The sequence below is a fragment of the Hibiscus syriacus genome, unplaced genomic scaffold (assembly GCF_006381635.1).
Source record: "Hibiscus syriacus cultivar Baekdansim isolate YM2019G1 unplaced genomic scaffold, ASM638163v2 tig00112042_pilon, whole genome shotgun sequence".
Taxonomy (NCBI): domain Eukaryota; kingdom Viridiplantae; phylum Streptophyta; class Magnoliopsida; order Malvales; family Malvaceae; genus Hibiscus; species Hibiscus syriacus.
Window position 1 is genome coordinate 287024 of NW_024063240.1, and position 5569 is coordinate 292592.

Here is a 5569-nt window from a genome sequence, read left to right on the forward strand (position 1 = left end):
ACTTTTTGAAGAAATGTTTTAGTTACAGAGAATATACTAAACTTGTGAACTTAGCCCGTGAACAGAAAGATTCATTAATGTAGTGTTTTTTTCTTTAAGAATCCCACGTTTTATGGGAAATTTTAACTGCTCACCATGAGGAAGCTGCACTGTAGATTCCTCAAAGCCGCGTTTACTTCTCCTCCTACGACGAGAATCGTATGATAAAGCTTATGTGTATGTATTGTTCCATTAACCCTTTAAACAAAGCAAAGTCCTCTCTTGGTTCCTCATCCGGTTTCTTGATCAATGTCTTTGAGGTCGCAAAAAGCGAGCGAATCCTCCGGGCTTCGCCTAGGAGAGCCTTTGGAGCCGCCTTCGAAGAGCTGTGTACGAAGGTGGCGAGTGGCGGTTATGGCCATAAGCTTCACTAGGTTCCTTGGTGGCTTGTCTAAGAAAGTTGTCGAAAAGAATGCCGAGCTCTTGCGGTCCCTATCTTTCGTTACGGTTGACGTCGAAGGAAGCGGTGACGAACGCGTCCCGGTCTCGACGTGGATCCTCAGGGTCTTGCTAAGATGGTGAAAGAGAGGAAACTCCAAAATTTGAATGACCAATACGGTGGAGTTCAACAGGTTGCTACGCTCCTTCAAACTGATTTTAAAACCGGAATCCCAGGTGATTATTTATTTATTTAACAATAACGATATTAATAGAATTCGATTCATAATATAAATCATGTCTCATGGTACTAAATAGAGATTTATTAATCATGCCACAGGGGATAATGTTGACCTTGCTCTTCGAACTAAGGTTTTTGGTGCAAATAAGTACCAGAAACAACCTGCTAAAAGTTTCTTTAGCTTTGTTCTTGAAGCATTCAAGGACACCATAATTATCATTCTATTGGTCTGCGCTGTTCTCTCTTTAGGCTTCGGAATCAAACAGCAGGGCCTCAGAGAAGGGTGGTACGACGGTGGCAGCATCATCGTAGCCGTCATTCTGGTCGTCGTCGTCTCCGCCGTGAGTAATTACAGGCAAAGTAAACAATTCGAAGAGCTTTCTCATGAAAGCAGCGACATACGCGTGCAAGTGGTGCGAAACGGGAGACACCAACCTATTTCGATCTTCGAACTCGTGGTGGGTGATATGGTGTCTTTGAAGATTGGTGATCAGATTCCGGCTGACGGATTGTTCGTCGAGGGTCATTCGTTGAAGGTCGATGAGTCTAGCATGACCGGAGAGAGTGACCATGTTGAAGTTAATGCAAAGCACAACCCTTTTTTGCTGTCCGGTACGAAGGTCACTGATGGTCATGGTTACATGCTGGTCACTGCTGTTGGGATGAACACTGCATGGGGTGAGATGATGAGTTCCGTGAGTCGTGAATTGAACGAGGAGACCCCGTTACAAGCCCGGCTCAGCAAGCTGACGTCCTACATCGGCAAAATCGGATTATCGGTCGCCGTTCTCGTTCTTCTGGTATTGCTTATACGTTACTTCACCGGACACACCAAAGCCGAGAACGGAAAAAGTAAGTTCAACGGAAGCAAGACCAAGTTCGATGATGTGATGAACTCGGTCATCGAAATCATTGCAGCGGCAGTCACCATCATTGTCGTGGCGATCCCGGAGGGTTTGCCTTTAGCCGTCACCCTAACTCTGGCTTATTCCATGAAGAGGATGATGAAGGACCATGCCATGGTACGGAAATTATCCGCTTGTGAAACCATGGGCTCAGCCACCATAATCTGCACCGATAAAACCGGGACTCTTACATTAAACGAGATGAAGGTTACAGAGTTTTGGCTTGGGAAGGAACCTATTGAGTCGGATATAGCACATAATGTCATCCGTTTACTAAGCGAAGGGGTCGGTTTAAACACTACCGGTACCGTTTATAAGCCTAATCCGACGTCGGTGCCCGAGATTTATGGCAGTCCAACTGAGAAAGCTATACTTTCTTGGGCTCTGAATGATTTGGGGTTGGACATTGAGAATCAAAACAAGTTTGTGAAATAATCCATGTTGAGGCCTTCAATTCACAGAAGAAGAGAAGTGGTGTTTTGATAAGGAGAAGCAATGACAGGAGAGTGCTGGCAACTCACTGGAAAGGAGCTGCTGAAATGATACTGGCCTTGTGCTCATATTATTACGACAAAAACGGGATGCCGAAGGCCATGGATGACGATGAACGAGCACACATCGGAAAGATCATCGAGAGCATGGCGGCTAAAGCCTGAGATGTATTGCCTTTGCTAATGCAGATGTAAAGTACCAGATGGAAATGAAGATGTTCAAGCAAAGCTTGAAGAAACAGGACTGACCTGGTTGGGACTCGTAGGCCTGAAGGATCCGTGTCGGCCGGGTGTTAAACAAGCCGTGGAATCGTGCAAGAAAGCCGGAGTAAGCATCAAGATGATCACCGGAGACAATATGCTACGGCTAGGGCCATAGCTTTCGAATGTGGAATACTGGATTCAGTCAACAGTTGCATAATGAAGCTGTGGTGGAAGGCGAGCAATTTAGAAACTACTCAGACGGAGAAAGAATGGAAAAGATCGAAATTATTCGAGTAATGGCGAGATCATCGCCTTTCGACAAACTCTAATGGTACAAAGCTTGAAGCAGAAGGGTCATGTAGTAGCAGTCACCGGAGATGGCACAAATGATGCTCCTGCTCTAAAAGAAGCCGATATCGGACTTTCTATGGGCATTCAAGGAACCGAAGTCGCAAAGGAGAGCTCCGATATCATCATCTTGGACGACAACTTCACCTCCATGGCAACAGTTTTAAGATGGGGTCGATGTGTCTACAACAACATCCAAAAGTTCATTCAGTTTCAGCTGACAGTGAATGTTGCAGCCTTGGTCATCAATTTCATTGCTGCCGTGTCTTCCGGAGATGTACCGTTAACCGCCGTCCAACTCTTGTGGGTGAACCTCATAATGGACACATTGGGTGCACTAGCCTTGGCAACCGAGCAACCGACCGACGATCTCATGGACAAGCCGCCCGTCGGTAGAACGGAACCACTTATAACCAAAGTCATGTGGAGGAACCTCATTGCACAAGCACTCTATCAGGTAGCTATCCTACTGATCTTACAATTCAAAGGCATATCCATTTTCCATGTGTCCGATGGGGTTAAGGACACCCTAATATTCAACACATTTGTCCTCTGTCAAATCTTTAACGAGTTCAATGCAAGAAATCTGGACAAGAAGAACATATTCAAGGGGATACATAGGAACAGATTGTTTTTGGGCATCATTGGAGTCACCTTGGTCCTACAAGTAGTAATGGTGGAGTTTCTTCAGAGGTTTGCCGATACCGAGAGGCTGAACTGGGAGCAATGGGGCGTTTGTGTCGGCATCGCCGCTCTATCTTGGCCGATCGCTTGGGTCGTTAAGTGTATTCCCGTCGACAAGAAGCTCCGAACGCCAAGTTCTACTTCATGAAATACATAGCATTAAGGTTTTATATTCTTTTTTCTGTGAAATCGACATGTAGTTTAAGCTTCACTAGTAGTGATTTGATTTCAATTTAGAACATTTGGTTTTTATAATAACTCACATGGGAAGTACAATATTTGTTCAAACTATTAAACATTATTTGCCTTGTAATATTAGTGGATTGGCTTGAAGATAATTGAAATGGATGTAAAGTGTTATGCTTTGAGTGTTACATATGATCAGAATCCTACAGTTCATCATCTTCAGACCCCACCATGGAAGAGAACAAAGGAAACAAAGGCATTAAAGGCCTAAAGAAAGAGGTAGGAATTTATACGTGCATCGCTAAAGATCCTATAGGGGTACTATTGCCTATATAATGAAATAGTTTATAGGGTAAACTACACATTTAATACCCGAATTATCGGTTTTGTTTCGTTTTGGTTACTCAACTATTTTTTGGTTTAAAAGCATATCTAAGGTTATGTTTTGATTTCATTTTGTTCGACCACCGTTATTAACTTTTTTTAAATGTCACATCAGCAGTGATCAAAATGAAACCAAAACGTAATGTTAAATATGATTTAAAAAATAATAGTTTGGTGATAAAAACAGAACAAGAAAGATAGTTGGGATACTAAACATGTAGTTTAGTACGAGGTACTAGTGAGTGCAATCAGTGACGGAGTCGGGAATTAAATAAATAGGGTCTTAAAAAGTAATTAAATCATAAAAATCAAGAGATTATGGGTTTAGTTTCATTAATTTTAAAATTCAAAGGTCTTAAAATGTAATTAAACAAGACAAATTTGGGAGGGACAATGGCTTAATTGAAATGGTTTCAAAACTACCAGTAGCTTAACAGGTAATTAGACCATCAAAATTTGGATATGCCATTGCCTCTCCCACCTATAAAATGGACCCGTCCCCGAGTGCAATCGAAGTTCGGGACACTACGATGCATAGTGTGATCTTGTGGAGCGATTCTTCCATCTTGATTCATTGAAAAAGGAGTTTGTGATGATCCACTTGTCCATGATTATCTTGTTGGGGGAAAACGGGTTATTTCCCACACGAACATAGTTTTAAAATTGACCTAAAATATCAAGATTAAAACCACCAAAGGTTGCACAGCGGATAAACCTGTCAAACTATTAAATATTGAAACACAATGGAAAAGAACCGAATAAAAAACAATAAAGGAGAGAACACACCAAATTTACGAGGTTCGACGAGAATATCGTCTACTCCTCGGGCACCACACTGGATGATAACTTCACTATATCGCCAATATTACAACAAATGGAATTCTTTGGAATTCCCAAAGTGGGAGAATGAAGAATACAAGAGGAAGAGAGAACTTGTTTTTGGGATGATTTCTAATGGAAATACTTAGACCTATTTATAGTTGAGTTTCAAGAACAATATGTTCAAAGTTTGGCCACCTACCAAAGAATTTTCCAATGTGTACAAGTTAGCCACCAAATATGAAATTCACATGTTCAAAGTTTGGCCACCAACCAAGATGAAATTTCTAATAAGTTGGCCACCAACCAAGATGAAATTTCCAACTTGCCAACTTAATTTCTAGACAAATCTAACAAATCTCCACCTTGGCTTGAAATTACCAAGCCTACTCAACTTCTTCAACTCCCCAAATTTGTAGTGCCTCTAATTGCGCTCACAAGCGCCACACACCCGAAGGTGTTCATACTTTCAGGATGTTAATCAAGTTCAAATAATGATTGAACTAGATTACTGTTACCACCTTGGTCATCATATATGCAAGATTTTCTGATATCGCAATTTTCTGAAGTAGAATCTTTCCTTCTTCAAAGATCTCCCGCACAAAGTGATACCTCACGTCGATATGCTTAGTCATTGAATGGTAGACTTGATTTTTTGCTAAGTGAATAGCACTCTGACTGTCACAATAGAGACTAATGTGACTTTGAACAAATCCCAAGTCTTCCATCAACCCGTTAAGCCAAATTGCTTCCTTTACAGCCTCTGAAACTGCCATGTATTCTGCCTTTGTAGTAGACAAGTCCACCGTAGATTGCAATGTAGACTTCCAACTTACTGGGGCTTTAGCAAGAGTAAACAAATACCTAGTAGTTGATCGACGCTTATCCAA

The 5569-nt window shown here is 41.8% G+C and overlaps 1 pseudogene; it reads left to right on the forward strand.

Moving 5' to 3' along the window:
• Window positions 1-375: 375 nt before the first annotated feature.
• Window positions 376-3540, forward strand: LOC120174202 (annotated as a pseudogene).
• Window positions 3541-5569: the final 2029 nt, after the last annotated feature.